At 40.7% G+C, this 18,220-nt stretch overlaps 1 pseudogene; it reads left to right on the top strand.

The window, feature by feature from the left end:
• Nucleotides 1-18,220, top strand: part of LOC149451694 (uncharacterized) — a 203,539-nt pseudogene that overhangs the window by 168,354 nt on the left and 16,965 nt on the right.

Genomic DNA, 18,220 nt, shown 5'->3' with positions numbered 1-18,220 from the left:
AGCAAAAAGTGTATCTGCAGAGAGCTCCGCTATTTCTGACAGTTCTCTGACAGTTCCTTCACATTTACAGCGGTTGAAACATTGTATCTATTTATTTCCGAATAAAAACATCTGTATCCTAAATGGAAACAAATAGATACAATGTTTCAACCGCTGTAAATGAACTGTCAGAACTGTCAGAAATAGCGGAGCTCTCTGCAGTGACACTTTTGCCGGCTGATCGGGAAAAATTCGATTCGTGCACCCGAAGTTTGCTAAAATTCGGATTCGATGCGAATCGAATTTTTCCTGATATTCGAAACGAATTCCACTTCGCCAGGTTCGATTCGCTCATCTCTATTCATAATATAAAGTCCAAAATCTTTCTTTTCAAAAAGTATCCACCACAACCATGCTCTCCAATGTGCTCAACATCCCATCAAAGTGCAAACTCACCAGATGCTGGTGTTTAATGAGCATTAAATCAGATACCAATAGATGTGGAAATTCATTAAACCAGATCAACTCAGATGTAATACTGATCACTGATCAGATGGTTAATCCAGCTCAAACACAGCAGGGTGCCTGGCTCTTGTGTGGGCTGTGAGCAGTGGCTGGGCTCTGGACGCTGGGCTCCTCTGTCTTGCTGACTATGTCCTCTGGGTTGGATGGCGCTGGAAGGACAGAGCCGGCCGCTCACACACAGACACACATTGAACCTTGAAGCATATGGGCTACAGCAGCAGAAGACCACACTGGCTGCCACTCTTGTCAGTTAAGAACAGGAAACAGAGGCTATAATTCGCACAGGCTCACCAAAATTGGACAATAGAAGATTGGAACAACGTTGCCTGGTCTGATGAGTCTTGATTTCAGCTGCGACATACAGATGGAGGGTCTTAATTTTGCATAAACAACATGAAAGAATGGATCCATCCTGCCTTGTATTTCAACAGTTCAGTCTAGTGGTGGTGTAATGGTAAGGGGAATTTTTTTTTTGGCGCACTTTGGGCCCCTTAGTACCATTTGAGCATCGTTTAAACACCATCACCCACCTGAGTATTGTTGCTAAGTGTGTCCATCCCTTTATGACTGCAATGTACCCATCTTCTGATGGCTTCTACCAACAGGATAATGCACCATGTCACAAAGCTCAAATCATCTCAAAGTGGTTTCTTGAACATGACAATGAGCTCACTGTACTCCAATGGCCTCCACAGTCACTACATCTCAATCCAATAGAGCACCTTTGGGATGTGGTGGAGCAGGAGATTTGCATCCTGAATGTGCAGCCGACAACTGCTTGATCATATTATGTCAATATGGACCAACGTCTCTGAGGAATGTTTCCAAAACCTTGTTGAATCTATGCAACAAAGAATTAAGGCAGTTCTGAAGGCAAAAAGAAGTCCAACCTGGTATTAGCAAGGTGTACCTGATAAAGGGGCCAGTGAGTGTATATGAGTTATATTTCTACTGGATGGATAGTTAAAATCTAGGTTTTAAGGTATAAGGGGCAGAAGGGATATTACTTTCCTTCAGTGAGATGTGTGCCTTGTGCTACTGTTTCTTAATTTTGCTAAGATCTTCCTCCTCTGATGCTCCCCACCCCTCCCCTTGCTCCCACCATAATCTTTAAGTTGATGGGGGTTAATAAGATTAAGGGCTGTGACAGGCACTCTAAAGAGCCCAATTATACCTGTCCTTTCCACCCAGCTCCTATGTTCATAGAAGCTGTACTACAGCTTCTATGAATGAAACATAATCCGTGAGTGGATGATTGATAGATTCGCCCTCTCCATTCATACTGTAGATCTGTCCCCGAGTCTTCTCCTCTTCTGTTTGCTTCTTGGTTTGGGTTCTTTTTTGGGTATCCACATACAGTTGCAAGAAAAAGTATGTGAACCCCTTGGGATTACGTGGAGGTTTGCATGAATTGGGCATAAAATGTGCTCTGAACGTCATCTAAGTCACAACAATAGAAGAACACAGTCTGCTGAACATAATACTACACAAATATTAGATGTTGCCATGGTTTAATTGCACATAACATGTAAACATTCACAGTGCAGGGAGGAAAAAGTATGTGAGACCCTAGCTTAATGACTTCTCCCAGAGCTAATTGGAGCCAGGAGTGAGCCAACCTTGACTCCAATAGTGTGATGATATTGGATGTGTTGCTGACAGCTGTCCTGCCCTTAACAAACACACACCTGTTTTGGGTTTACTGGTTTCAAGAAGCACTGTCTGATGTGAACCATGCCTCGCAGAAAAGAGCTCTCAGAAGACCTACGATCAAGAATTGTTGACTTGCATGAAGCTGGAAAGGGTTACAAAAGTATCTCCAAAAGCCTTGATGTTCATGTGTCCACGGTAAGACAGACTGTCTACAAATGAAGAAAGTTTAGCACTGTTGCTACTCTCCCCAGGCGTGGTCGTTCTGTAAAAATGACTGCAAGAGCACAGCGCAGAATGCTGCATGAGGTAAAGAAGAATCCCAGAGTGTCAGCTAAAGACCTACAGAAATCTCTGGCACATGCTAACATTTTTGTTGACACATCTACAATAAGGAAAACATTAAACAAGAATGGAGTACATGGGAGGACACCACGGAGGAAGCCATTGCTGTCCAAAAAGAAGATTGCAGCATGTTTGAAGTTTGCAAAAGAGCACCTGGATGTTCCACAGCACTACTGGCAAAATATACTGTGGACAGATGAAACCAAGATGGAGTTGTTTGGGAAGAACACACAACACTATGTGTGGAGAAAAAAAGGCACAGCACAGCAACATCAAACCCTCATCCCCACTGTGAAACATGGCGGAGGGAGCATCATGGTTTGGGGCTGCTTTGCTGCCCCAGGGCCTGGACGAATTGTTGTCATTGATGGGAAAATGAATTCCAGAGTTTATCAAGACATTTTGCAGGAAAACATACGACCATCTGTCCGCCAACTGAAGCTCCACAGAGGATGGGGGATGCAACAGGACAATGACCCAAAGCATACAAGTCATTCAACAAAACAATGGCTGCAACAGCACAGAATACGCCTTCTGGAGTGGCCCAGTCAGAGTCCTGACCTCGACCCGATTGAAATGCTGTGGCATGACCTTAAGAGAGCGATTCACACCAGACATCCCAAGAATATTCCTACACTGAAACAGTTTTGTGAAGAGGAGTGGTCCAAAATGACTCCAGATCATTGTGCAGGTGTGATCTGCAACTACAGGAAACGTTTGGTTGAGGTTATTGCTGCCAAAGGAGGGTCAACCAGTTATTAAGTCCAAAGGTTCACATACTTTTTCCTCCCTGCACTGTGAATGTTTACATGTTATGTGCAATTAAACCATGGCAACATCTAATGTTTGTGTAGTATTATGTTCAGCAGACTGTGTTCTTCTATTGTTGTGACTTAGATGACGTTCAGAGCACATTTTATGCCCAATTCATGCAAAACTCCACGTAATCCCAAGGGGTTCACATACTTTTTCTTGCAACTGTAGGTGCCTGCCTGGCATAGACACTTCTTTTTGGATGGGCTGCAGGATCCAGTGCTTTCTAGCTCCCAACATGGCCTAAGTGTCTCAAGATTTCAAAGCAAACTGGGAATTCAAGATGTAATGTTCAAGCTCTTTTAAAGAAGCACAAAGAAACCGGCAATATCTTCTTGGAAGAATTTGCGACCAAAAAACCATACCTTCGACGTGGAAACAAAGCTAAGTGACTCAACTGTGCATGAAAAAATGGAGTGCAAGAAATGGCAGCAGGTGCTTTGGACTGATGAGTAAAAATTGTAATATTTGGCTGTAGCAGAAGGCTGTTTGCTCACAGAAGGGCTTGAGAGCAGTACAATAATAAGTGTCTGCAGGCAACAGTGGACAGTTAAAGGTTCCTTGCAAGTTTGGGGCTGCATTTCTGCAAATGGAGTGGAGATTTGGTCAGGATCTCAACATCATTGAGTCTGTCTGAGGTTATATGAAGAGACAAAAGGATTTTGAGGCAGCCCACATCCTCAAAAGATCTGTGGTTACTTCTCCAAGATGTTTGGAACAACCTACCTGCCGAGTTCCTTCAAAAACAGTGTGCAAGTGTACCTAGAAGAATTGATGCTGTTTGCAGTCAAAGGGTGGTCACATTAAGTATTGAATTGATTTGGACTTCTCTTCTGTTCATTTACTTTCCATTTTTTTGATTGATAAAAATAAACTGTTAACACTTCTATTTCTGAAAGCATTTTTAATTTACAGCATTTTTGCACACCTGCTTAAAACTTTTGTGCAATGCATACCCCCCCCCCCCCCATTATATTAACTAGTTATTTTCCAATAGCGTAGGGCTGCCCATCCACTTAAGCACAAGCTCACTCACTCTGGCTCCAATATACAGCCTAGGGGTTGACTTTTTGTCATTTATTGCATGAAGACCTTGTAACAGGAGAGAGTTTAAGGCACGGGATCCTCCAAAGCGCTCAGTGACATTTAGCATTGAACACTGTTCTCCCTATAAATGTAGCACAGTCTAAACTACCACAGATGGTTAGCTTCAGAACAGTCTAAGGCCTCACAGCTGAGAAGCATGAGGCAAGTCTCTTTGGCATCTACTGGTAGCATGAATGCTGCACAGTTTATTACCTGTAGCTTAGGGTGCTGCACAGTTTGCAGGGGTAAGTCAGGGTCCTTACTCACAAATCCCAGGACAGCTGCCGCCTCCACAGACTTGATCCCCTTGTAATGGAATCTAACATTCAGCTTCAAAATGATATGAGGTCTCCAGTCCTACCACAGCACAGCAACTCAGTCCAAAAGGTTTCCTCAGGGGCAAGCAGCCCCCTGAAGCACATGAGGAAAAGAACAAAGGGCAGTCTCCTCAGGGTTCCTGGCTTTTTACCACTTTCCTGAGCGCCTTCTGGGTACACCTCCCCATGGATTGGCCAGGGCATAGTAAATATTCAGGCCAGTCATTTGAATTTCCCGCCCTAAGCTCTAGAAGCTTTTTCCAGAGGCAGGGGGAAACAATCAAACTCCCAGTCTATTGAACCTTAAGTAGACCAGGGTAAATGATTACCTCTGAGATAGATTGATTAAGATTGAGATAGATTGATTGATTGAGAATGATTACCTGATAGACAACAAAGCAGATTTAGCTAGCATGCTACACTAGAAGGGTGATATATATGTACAGTATCTAAGTAGTGTGGCTATAAAATGTTAGTGTATATTTAATATTGGTTATTGAAAAGGATGTTTTAAGAAAGTGGGTTGGTGGGTAAGTTTGTATGCAAAGTAAGATTTTGTCAAAGTTGGTTATGATTATCATTATGCTGGTTTGTATTTGTACCTCCATAGAGCTGTTCTTCTGGTATGATGATTGAAGATATAGTGCTAATAGCAACACACAATACTGGCAGCTTTCAATTTGCAGCATTACTAAACCTCATACATTATCTACAAGGGAAAGGAAATGAAGGATCTCTGCGGAAACAGGTTGAGCAACAACTGGCCGCCATCTCAAGAGTAAGAATCTTTCATACGGTACTTTTGAAATGCTGTGTCAGTGGTGGACGCTGTGACAGGCACTTTAACCAGCATGGAATGCATGGAAGTCCGGAACCAGAGGGCAACCAATTAGGATGCGAGGATGGGTCAGGTGATGAGTCAGGTTTCAAAGCTTCCGCTTTTTCTTCAGACCTCTGAGGCTGCTATTTGCTGTCAATCACCGGGTCCCAACCCGTGATTACTGGCCAGCGCCTGGTGATCGCCAATTATTATTGACAGGGAAGAGAACTGTTTGTAAACAATACAGCTCTCCCCTGTCAGCTCCTGCACACTGCTTTGTATGGCTCTGTACACTGCTCTGTATGGCTCAGACACAGTTTACTGTGAAACAGCACAGAGTTAACCCTTTGATCACTCCACATTAACCCTTCCCTGCTCAGTACCATTAGTACAATGTCAGTGCTTTTTATTAGCACTGATCACTGTATTGGTGTCACTGGGGATGTCATTGATACCAAGTCAGTTTCCCCGCAGTGTCAGGATGCCCACCGCAGTCCCGCTGTAAGTCGCTGATTGCCACCATTACTACTAGAAAAAAAAAATCCCTTTATATATACCCCCATTTGTAAGCGCTTTAACTTTCACATAAACCAATTCATTTACACGTACAGTATTGGGATTTTTTTTAGCAAAGACATGCAGCAGAATACATTTTGTTTTACATTTATGCCAAAATTAGATTTTTAAAATTTTTTTACTGGACATGTTTAATAGCAAAAAGTCAAAAATATTGTTTTCTTTTCAAATATCACAGAAAGAAAGTTCTACTTGTGGGAATAAAAGGATGTAAATTTCATTTGGGTGCTGCGTTGCATGAATGCACAATTGTCAGTTAAAGTAATGCAGCGCCATAACGCAAAAAATGGGGAAAGGGGGTAAATCCTCAGGAGGGCAAGTGGTTAAGTTAATTATTGTTTTATTTGGGAACACATGTTAGTGAATGAGCTGCAACTTTTTTAGTAAGAACAGCTTGTTCTGTTTAAAAACAACAGACTTACTGGTCAGATCGGAAGGTAAAAATAAAGGAAACCCTAAAAAATAGAACTAATGTAGCCATTACATCTAAGAATTAATAAGCTGCAATAAAATACATGTTTGCTTTTAGGTTTAACATTACTTTAACGAAAGCAGAGGAACGTCAGGATGTTGCCTGCAGCATATTATTGCCTTCCAGCTGTCTTTTGTATGTTACATGCATTTCCTATGCTGTACAGTAGATCAGTGTTTCATTAACAACTAATAGTGCACTACTGATCTTGCTGGAGCAAGAAAGGTCAAAATCCTATATAAATATTAATTATAAACTTTTTATGATTTAACTGATTTTCAGATTTATTACATGTCAACATTCTGAATGTCAGCTTGGTGAACTGCTAGGGTCTCTTTCTATTTGTCTCTGTTTATCTTATATTCCTTATGGGGGGAGTATTGTATGTGTGCCTTTTCATCTTTATATTAAAACAGGAAGCTTTAAGTACTTTTTTTGACTGACACGGATGGCTGAAAAATGCAGACACAAAGGGATGTCTGTGTGTTGTTATCAGGGGCGGACTGACCATTTGGAAACTCGGGCACTGCCCGAGGGCCCGGGGTCAGTAGGGGGCCCCATGAGATGCCCCTGGTACCTTTTTCATAGGCCTTTTTGAGTTTTGGCAAGGACACAGGGGCCCCATGATCCCCTATTGCCCGGGTCCCCATGAGTTGTCAGTCCACCCCTGGTTGTTATTCTTTACACATTTACTGCTGTATACATCTACACACAATGAATATGCAATTTATCGAGTGCAAATGGAGGCCTGAGACCAGGAGCCTGGCCTTACCATTGGTTAAGGATTTGAATGTATAGATTGAAATGATTATGCTTGTTCGAGCTTACATATAAAACATTTACATATGTTCTTTTATGTCGCTTTGTTTAATTTGTCTTAAAGCAGAATTTTACTCATAACAGCTTGATAAAACTAATGTTCTTTATCAAGGCACATACATTCCACAGTGTCACTGTAAATTGCCTCCAGAATTGTACCTGTTTCTTCTTGCCAGTGGCTGCCATTTTGCTTAAGGCCAGAGTCCTGAGCAGCATTAAGGCTTCATTCACACCAGTGTGCAGAGACATGCATTTTTCTGCACATGTTCTGCAAGGGGACAAGGAAAACAATTGTTCTCTGTGTGCATGTTCCCAACACACTAGTATCACATGCAGATTTTTTCTGCGCAGGAATATGCAAAGTGTATGAAACTCACTGAAACGCACACGAAAACCGATGTACTTGTGTCTCTGGAGATGAAATCTGCACATTTTTCCATCAGTTTTTATGCACTTATGGTGTGAACAACCCTTAAATCTTTAGGTTGTCAGCAGATAGACCTCTGCAAATTCAGCACACTGCCTAAAAATAGAGAGCAACTGAGCATGTGCAGAGCAGGGTGATACCGTGTATTACTGGATTTTAAACAGTACAGGCACTTATTTTGAATGTTTTACATAGCTATCCCTGCAAAAGAGGCCAGCCTGAAGGGATCCAGCAGGACATAATTGTCTGACTAAAGTTCCTTTTTAAGATGACTGTGGAACTGAGAGTAGGGCATCCTTTAAATTATGTTTCCCTCTAAAGAACATGCAGTTGCAGGGCTCCTCAATTCAGTTGAATGGGTCACGTTCGGCAGGTGGTACTGCCCACCAAGCAAGACAGTGGAGATCATTTTTGCTGCGCCATGATGCAAAACATTGTAGACACGACATATGTACACCTGTTTCTGCTGCTTTTGCAACTTAAGTGGGATTGGATGGGGGGAGAGGTAGCAAAAATATGTCTCAGTTTTGCATTTTTAACACCCTCCAACCACAAGAGTATGCATGACCTAAGAGCTGAGAGACTCCCTGAGGTCTGTCATTTGCTCCATTGTCAACTGAAAGACCTCATGCTAAAAATGCTGCATCTCACTTCCTAATTGTACATATTGGCATCAAATAACAGATCCCCATAACTGTTACATTCTTAACTATGAATCTATTTTTTAATGATGTTAGATAGTAGGCGTTATCAGCATAGACACTCTCTCACTTTAAGGATTTCATCAGCTAAAATTTTCTTTTCCAGTTGTCCTAGGAAAAAGACATAAGTAAAATTAAATAAAGGAGACATATATAAATCTCATATAACTAAGAGTAAAAAGCTGTCATTTCAGGATGGGTAGTTTAAAGAAAATCAGTCACCACTGAGCATACGGAAATGTTTAAAGTGGAACTATGGACTATGTGATGCAGTTTGTCAGCAGCATTAACACCGCAATTTCTGTTTTTATGAGTTAGCCCATAACATAATTTTATTACTAGTTGATACTGCCAGCAGATCAGATATTTTTCCACTTCCTTTAACAGAGTGACAATACTGTGGGTTCTACAGTGAAATTGCATGTCAGTATTGTGATCCTGCAGAGAGAGTAGTCTTAAATGGACACTAAGCTTGGAATGAGCTCTAGTTGAGTGGCAAATTAAAACCATACTCCATTTTAAGCAGTGTGATGTTGTAGGAAATTCAGCTCAGTGGTAGATGCATTTTCAGTGAGTCCATGTAAATCAGGAACTATGGTTTAGGGTTTGCTGGCCCACTTTTATTTAAAAATAAAGTCCTTACATCGGGGTTTCCCACAAAGAGTTCACCTGTCTCTCTCTTCAGCAGCACCACTGCTTAGACCCCAAACTTTGGCTTTTTGCTTGGTCTCTCAGACTTTCTTACCCAGCTCTGCTAGCTCCCTGAGTTCTACTAGCTCTCAGCCTTTAGTTACAGCACACTGCTGCATGGGCTCTTGCCCTGGTCTCTCAATAGGGACTTCCTGGAACCCTTCTGAGGCCCTCCTGTCTCCTAGCCTGAGACCTCCTGGTTTTCAGGTGTAGTGCACCTGTCCTCTCGACAAAGCAAATCTGTCTCCTGGATGGAGCACACCTGTCTCCTAACAGGGGTCCTGAGCTATGCCCAAGCCTATCGTTATAAGAGCTGTATGCTCCTGGACACATGCCTTGTTGGTCTTCTGCAAGACTAGGACATTGAGTTAGAGATTTCTTCTTTTGCAAAACATTTCAGAATCTCAAAATATGTAACCCAGTCCAGGAACACCAAAATCTGGAGAAAGCTGTAAAACCCATTTTCTCTGCTCATAATCAATATTCCAGAGTCCTACACTCTACATACATGCAAACCTTGTGTCCTTTCTACAATCATTTTCCTGCTGGCAGTGCCTTGTGCTGTCACAGCAGTTAAACCAACATTTTGTTTTTGAGGGGTGGGGGGTTGGGAAGGTTCAACCATATGAATAAAAAGTGACGATTGTAAGCATCCCCTGGGAATGTTATATGATGTGTCCCAGCCCTTGTAACTGTAAGCTTGGTCTGCATGTTAATGTGGAAAAGAATATAAATAAAGGCACGTGAATTTAAAAAAAAGGAATTTGTATACCAAATTATTTCCATACCATTATCAAACCCATACAGTTAACTGAGCACAATGTTATTTGTTATAGTGAGCCTTTAAAGTGGAAGAAAGCCCTAACTATAACTATTCTTAAAAATGTCCCCCCCACCACCTATCCTGCCTAACCTCTATAAAAAAGATTTGTGTACTTACCTATTTTAATTCCCTCTGGTCCAGTCACATGATCTTGTAGCTCTGTGTAATTGAATGCTCGACAACGGCTGTGATTTTCAGGAGCCATGACACCACCCATGGGCTTCCATGTACTAACCATTGTCGACACTTCCATCTTTCCCCTGCAGAAGCTTTTCACTGACACAGGGTAGCTGGAGCTGTGGATCATATGATTAGACTTGATACAATTAAAAATAGATAAGTACACAGATCTTTTTTATACAAGTTAGACAAAATAGTTAGGAGGAAGGGAACATTTTTAACAATAGTTATAGTTAGGCTTTTCTTTCATGTCTTACTGGTCCTTTATCCATGTTTACCTATCTTGGGTACTAGAATTTGAAACTACATTACATGGTTGCTGTAACAACATTTAACAAAAAGGAGACAATAATTTGTTACAGTTTATCAAACACATAGCATTTTATGTTCATTACTGAGTTTTGAGAATCTGAATCTAACTGATCTGTGTGTTAGTAATTACTTTGTATTCAAATCTACTTTAATGTTTCCAATAGATCTTTCTTGTAGGAAGCTCTACTTGAAAAGCCAAAAGTTATCGTAATACAGAAAGGAAAGTTAAACCAACAACAAAGAACCAGTAAGTTTGTTAATGGCACTGTTCAATGGAAGGAACATTTGTGCTGAGAAGTATCTGTTCTCTTTGTGTTAATTAGAATTGTTCTTGTTACTGCATTAGTTGGTCTTTACTTCATTTCATCAGTGTGAGCCAGAGTGGCCTGATGTTTTGTGAATCGTCAGATGTTTTCCAGCTTGTTGGAGAAAATGGAGCTGTTCAAACAAGATACCATGCAGAATCTCCTCAAAAGGGAACATCAACTAAGCTTCACAAGGCAGAGGAATGTGTTTGAAAACATTAACAACAATCCAGCAATGGTAATGCTTGCAACACTTATGTGTCTTGATGAATCTGTATGATGATTGTCCCTGGTTGACATTACTCATTTTCTGTTCCTCGTGTGCCTTCAGTATGGGCATATGCTTTTTATTAAAGCCTAACTCTGTGTTTACTTTCACCTTAAAACTTTATTTTTAGACAAGCTGACCCAAAGGAACTGTTTCCTTTACTATCAGATTACATGCACTCGTAGTCAACACTGTAGACATTGTATGTAACATCAGCACCATACAGTATACGGCATTGTGCTCTGGCAGCAGTATGGAGACTTCCTATCTGCTGCGGAATAAAATCAAATTGGGATGAGTGCCGCTCGGCCATTCACAGGAAGCCTTGTATTTCAATAATCAATACAAGGCTTCATATAATTGGCTGAGGTGGAGAGGCAGGCTAATGATGTCATAATCTCCACCTTAGCCATTCAGACGAAGCCCTATATCCATTGATAAAATACAAGCCTTCTTTTGAATACAGGTGCTTTTGGTAGCTGGTGTGACTGGCTCTCTTGAGGTCATTCCACAGCATTTGTAAGGAGTTAAGGTCTGCGCTCTGACTGAGCCACTCCAAAAGGTGCACTTTCTTTTTTTGAAGTCGGTCTGTGGTGGACTTACATCAATGTTAAGGTCATTGTCCTGCAGCATCATCCAACTTCTACTAAGCTTCAGCTAGCAGAAAGCCACCATATCATGATCTTGTAGGATATTTTGGTAAATTTGGGAATCCATTTTCTCCTTGATAATGGTAAGTGATAGGGACAAAAAGAGATGGAAAGAAGAGAAGAAAAAAACACATTCTTTAACACTTTTCAGCATAGAGGAAGCATCTTCTGATCCTCAGTCTGTTCCTGCTTCCCGTCTACAATGACTTGGGCAGCTAAAGCTTTCTGATGCTATACTTGCTACCAGCAGTTCAGTTTGGGAGTACCTGAAGCCTTGTCTCATACTCTAAGTTATGTTGCCGTGTCATCTTTCATTGTAACATGTCTGATTCTAGACACAGGGGAACCAGTCCCTCTGTACCAGGTGACCAGAGGTTACACTCCACAGAGGCACTGGTCCTTCTTCTAGCATGTCAACTGATATGCCTAACATTTTTAACCGAAAATCTTTTCCTCTTCTTCTAGAGTCTTTGCCATCTTCTGAGTCTTCCCTAACTTAGTCAGATATGGTCTCTTCTCTATCTAAGGAGGATTTCACTGCAGTCATGAAGACGTTTGTGGGCCGCATAGCACAGATGTCTGCTGACTATGACCGCAGAGGAAACAAGTGTGGTTCTGCTCCTTTCCCTGCAGATTCCCTAACTGATCTGCCCATGATCTGCAAACCGTCAGCCACCATGACACTGTCTGATGGCCATGTCTCTCTAGTACTTGATGAACAAACCTGCCCCTAAGGAGTTGCAGTCTTCTGTCATCAATGCCAAACTAAAAAAGACCAGTTTCTGCTGTTATTGATGCAGTACATACCACTTTAAACTAGAGGATCAGTTTGTCACTTCTACCACTGCTGTTCACAGTCTAGGAAGCACTTTATCTGCAAAGTGTTTGAGGGACAACTCTTTTTCTGGAATGATCTGGATGCCCTCTCAGGTGGCAAGAGAGTACCCATCTTCAGCCAAGGAAGCCTAAAACTAATGTTTAAAGGCTCACTCCTTACTATAGGCCAAGAAAAGTCCTCTCCATTGCTTTATGGGATAGATTTACTAGAACTGGTGCACTCAGAATCTCAGCTTGGTCAATTACGCTTTGACATCTGGTGCAGATTTTGCACTTTTCAGTTTTAGACTTGGCTTCCAGTCCAAGTCAAACTCCCAGACAAGTCTTTGGCATGAGGGTGCACCCTTACTTTCCAAGATGCGGTGCAGATGTTTGTTAGCCTTTGCAGGCACTTGCACAGCCTGGATATCAGTCAGATGCGTGGGTGCTGCAGCTGGTTTCCAAGAGTTACAAACTACAGTTGTGCTCTCAGGCCTGTTGCCTGGTTCATCAATTCAAACCTCCCGGTATCATCACACAGATCTCCAGGAAGTTCTAATGGGTTTTCTGGATCAGAGTGTCATTGTACCTAACCTGTTAACAGTTCCCAAACTCAAAAGAGGCATGCACTCTATCTTGAAACTAAAATCAATGAATGTCCTCATTCAAACTCAGGAGTTACATATAAAAATCTACCAGCTATATCATCACATATGACATAGGGAGACTTCCTGGCATCTGTGGACATCAAGAATATGTACCAATATGTCCTTGTCTTTCTAGAACACCAACAGTATTTACACTTTGCTGTGGCTCTTCTGCATTTTTAGTTCATGGCCTTGCCTTTCAGTCTTTTTTCAACACATCATTAGTAGCCCTGCTGTGCTCTCAGGGAATTCCCATTATGAGAATGCCTAGGTGACCTCTTAATGAGGGAACAACTGGTGCAGGTTCTTGCAGACAATGTAGCCTTTACTGTCCAGAACTTACAGAGGTCTCAATGAACTTTTAGTCTTTAAAACTTGACACTGAAACCACCTCATCAGGGAGAAGCCAGGTGTCTTGCCAATAGGCCAATAGATCAGTTTCTGTCCTGGGTAGAACGTCATGTTCCAGCCTTGCCTGCTGTGCATTTATTTCCCATGTGTGGATAGTTGGCAGGCAGACCTCCTCAGCTTGTTACATTTGAAACAGGACGGTGGTATCTAAACTAAGAGGTGTTCCAGGACCTGTGTCATAGGTGACGGATGCCAGACGTGGACCTCCTGTCTTCCAGGTTCAACAACAATCTGGACAGATTTGTCTCCAGTACACCCTGGTATATGCTTTCCCTTCCCTGAAATTTCTTCCTTATCTGCACCACAGGATTGAAACAAAGGGCATTTCAGTGATCCTTATAGCTTCAAATTAGCCCAAGTGCATGTGTCAATCAAGCCTGGTAAGACTTCTGCCTAAAACTCAATGGGCTCTTCCAAATCATCTGGCTCTTCTGTCTCAAGAATTGATTTACCATCCTGCTTCAAGATTGATGGTCTTAAAAGCATGACTGTTGAAGTACATATTTTGAGAGACGGGGGCTTCTCATTTCTTGGGTAAGACCCTTGTAGAGGGAATCTCTTTTATAGCTCCCCCTGTTCATTCCCTTGTGACTCTGTAGGATCTGAATTTGTTTTCTTCTGCATTTCAAAAGCAATAATTTGAGACATTCTTCTCTCTACCTTGGTCCACAAGGTGGTATTCCTCATCGCCATCAACTGTACTAGGTAAATATCTGAACTGGTTGCCTTATCCTGCAAGGTACCCTTCTTTTTTTGCATAGGGACAAAGGGTGCTAAGGTTTAAGATTTGTCTCTTGCCTAAGGTGTTTTCTGACTTTCACCTAAATCAGAGCATCATTCTTCTGTCCCTCTGTCTGGCTCCAGTTTACCAAAAGACTGATTATTTTGTTTGTAATTTTAGATGTACCCTGAAAGTGTACACCAGTTACTCTTGCCATCATCTGTAGGTGGCTCACACAGACCATCTTCCATGTTTATAGTCTCAAGGAGCAAGTTCAACCCTTTTCTGTCAAGGTGTACTCTACTAGATCTGTGAGTTCTTGGGCTTTAACATCAGGCTACTGTTTCCAAGAGTGCAATGCTGCTGTTTGGTCTTTTGTTCTACTACGTGGATGTTCAAGACTCTTTTGGTGCCAGCTTCAGGCATAAGGTTTTTCAGGTGGCTTTTTGAACTTTAGGAAGTCCCCACTTACTCTTGTTTATTCTTGAGCCTGTTATTGTATGTTTGCTCTGTTGCCTACCCATTAGTTGGACTGCTTTTTGGTTTCTCAGAGGTGAATTACTTCCTGTATTCCTCAATAGATGGGAAAGAAAAAATGTTTGTACACACCATAAAATCCTTTGAGGTCCTGCTTCCTCTATTTATGTTCATGCTCTCGATGTTGCTTTGCTACAAAACTCAGGCATGCTGTAAGTAGGGGGGGGGGGGGTATCTGAGGCTGGCCAGCAGTCTTTTTTATTTGCCAGTGACTACTCCTCCTGTAGGCAACAGTATAGACTGAATTTGAACTACTTCATGTGTCCTTTTTGGACTCTAAGAAAGGGTATTTTTATGGTGCATACAAAAATCATTTTATCTCTAGGCGTACAAGGAAGTAGGGGATTTATCACTGTTGTTGTAAGTATAGGACCCACCATGATCCTCACCTAATGGTGACAGTGGATTATGAATACTGATCCTTCATTTTTTAAATGGAATTTTGACAGCTTACAGGGAAGCTGATAAATATCCTGTGCGATCAGAAGCATCTCTCAAAGACTTTCATTATTGTCACCAAGAGATCAGAAATTACCCAATTATAGCTTAAAATTGAGTGCATTATTGCCATTTTCAGTTTGTTTATGGCCAGATTTAGTGAAAGTGATAAAATAAAGAATACACAAGAAATATGTTACTAGTACAATATATGAAAAGGTTTAACATTTCCTTTCCTAGCATTCAGTAACATTGCAGCTCGTAATTCAAGTCATGTATTTTAGCTGTCTGTACATAGTTTTCATATCTTCAATTTTTCATAATATTCAAGCCTTCAGTTTCTCCAAAGAAATTTTAAGGCCGCTCCCTTCCTGCCCCCTTCAGTTCCATATTGGCTCTTCAGCCTGATGGACTACAGCAAAGTTTAATTGGGAGCCACAAGATACAAGCAGAGGTGGATTGAGCTTTGACTTTTTTCTGTGAAGGTTGAGATTTGCACATCAGACTTTCTCATGGTATGGAAACCTGCGCCCACAAATAGTAAAAGTATGTGGAGTCACCTAAAGGTTGCAAGTATTATATTGACGTTTTCACGTTATTGAGTGTTAGGAAAAGAAAAGGTTTCTTTGAGCTTCTACAAGTTTGGTGTAAATGTGACTATTACATAAACTATTGTTTACTACTTTATACGTGATTATTACTTTTTATTGCAATTTTCTGAAGCTGGAGGCACAACAAATGATACTTATAGTAATACATTACTGACAGCCATGTGCACCATAGAGAGGAGTTATCTTTACAGGAAAACATTTACACACACTGCTCATGAGCAGAAAATGCAGAATAGCCTGGATGTATAGTTAGATGCTAGTGAGTATAAGCCATAAGTCAAAGACAGACAATGCATGTTCATAGATATTCCATAGTGTTGCCAAACTTGGTCACTTTGATAGGCTGAGAAGTATAATAGTCATATGTCCCTATAGGCAAGTCACTGGTCCTCTGAATTGGGAGTTAGTTGAGGTAGTTTGGACATTTATTTTGGATGATCTGTTAGGTGCTTATTCAAGTTATGCCAAGCTCAACCAATTGTAGGGAGCTACCAAGATAAATTCAGAAACTGTTGGAAGGATTTTATCTCACTTTCAGATATCTTGGGAAGTGCCTGCGCTCAAGCAAATAGAAATAGGGATGTGTAAGGTGTATCAACTAACCAGAAATATATTTTTTATTTTTCTGGCTGCTTTCTGCTACAGATAGGTAAATTCCAGTTAGCTCTTGTTAGTTTTTTAAAATATATTTTCTGATAATTGATTTTGTATAGTTTGTGCCCAGTATTCCAGAAGATGAGAGTGAGAAAAAATGCAGTGCACAGTTTCATGAGCTATTATAGGCTTTGAGTATCTACCTGAGCCGTGTTCTGCTACAGCTGGAGGTCTCTCTGCCGAGGTATCTATTGGCTTTCTTATCTTTTGATGCAATTATTACTGTATATTAAGCATTTGGTACTTTTACTTATTACACATCCTGCTGGAAGTTTTTTTAAATGGTGGAAGAGAAAAGCTGCTCTACTTATCTTAGACAATTTTTTTTGCTTTTAATATTCATAACTATATGTGGGATTTCCATCATCGCCTATTGTTTAGCCATAGTGTGGTTCATGCATTGGAGAGTGTGAAAAGTTTAGATCTTAGAGCAGCCTTTCCCAACTAGGGTTCCTCCACAGGCTTCTAGGGGTTCCTTGAGCAATGAGCAATTTCTGCTTCTCAGATGAGTAAAAATTGACAGCAGTTGTATTTTTAGCTATCTAAGGGGGGTTTCTTCCCAATGACCACAAATGTAAGGAGCATGCTTCCTAGTAGTCATCTCACTAATGCACTGAGAGCTGTAGTTATAGTAATTACTAGCAATGGTTTCATGAACCTGGAAATTATTTCAAGGATTCCCTCATATTAAAAACTTTGACAAAGGCTGCCTTAGAGGGTCACTGAAACTTCTCTCTCTGCAAACCTTTCTAGCTTGCTCATTTATACACAAGTGCTGACTAAACTAGAGCAAAGAAATGAGGACTAGTGTGAGATTTAGGAAAATAAATTAGAGAATGTCTTTGCTTGCCATGGACAAAAACTGTATTTTCACATGCTCTACTTTTTGTAAATTTGCTTAATATCATACATTTCTGTTCTGAATGACTTTCTTCTAATAGCAATGCAGGAAGTATACCAATTTTGTTGACATGCAAAGTTGTATATCCTCTAGAGGTTGATTTACTAAAGGCAAATAGTCTGTGTACTTTGCAAGTGCAATTGCTCCAGAGCTTAGTAAATGGGGAGAGGCTCTGCTGACTTCCATCATCCAATCATGTGTAAACAAAAATGCTATTTTTTTTATTTTACTTGCATGTGATTGGGTATTCTTTGCAAAGTGGAGCTTTGCCTCATTTTCTAGGTTGCAGAGCAACTGCACTTGCAAAATGCATAGTCTATTTGCCTTTAGTAAATCAACCAGATTTACAGATTTTCATAAGAAATTATATTATGTAACACATATGCTTTTAAAATATACAAAAGACATAAAAAATAATTTTGAAATGTTTGATTAAATTTTTTAATTAATGTTTACTGAAAATATAGATCAGTTTTCCTTTAATCCTTTAAATATTAATAAAATAGGGATTAACGCAACATTTTTCTGTTCTGCAACCTCATTGTTTCCTTAATGACTTTGTATAAACATTATAATAAGATTAACACACTATGAACAAATTGGTTACATTTCCAATCTTGGAGCATTCTTTCGATTCTTAGCTTCATGGAGAGAGCAAACTATTTTTTTTACCTCCAGTGGACCAGTTCACTTAAAATGCTTGTGTAATTCCTTATAAGGATAGTA

The sequence above is a fragment of the Staurois parvus genome, unplaced genomic scaffold, assembly GCF_062004578.1.
Source record: "Staurois parvus isolate SC_StPar_1 unplaced genomic scaffold, SC_StPar_1.0 ptg000525l, whole genome shotgun sequence".
Classification (NCBI taxonomy): Eukaryota; Metazoa; Chordata; class Amphibia; order Anura; family Ranidae; genus Staurois; species Staurois parvus.
Note: the sequence above shows the minus strand (reverse complement) of the source record. Positions and strands in the feature narration are given on the sequence as shown.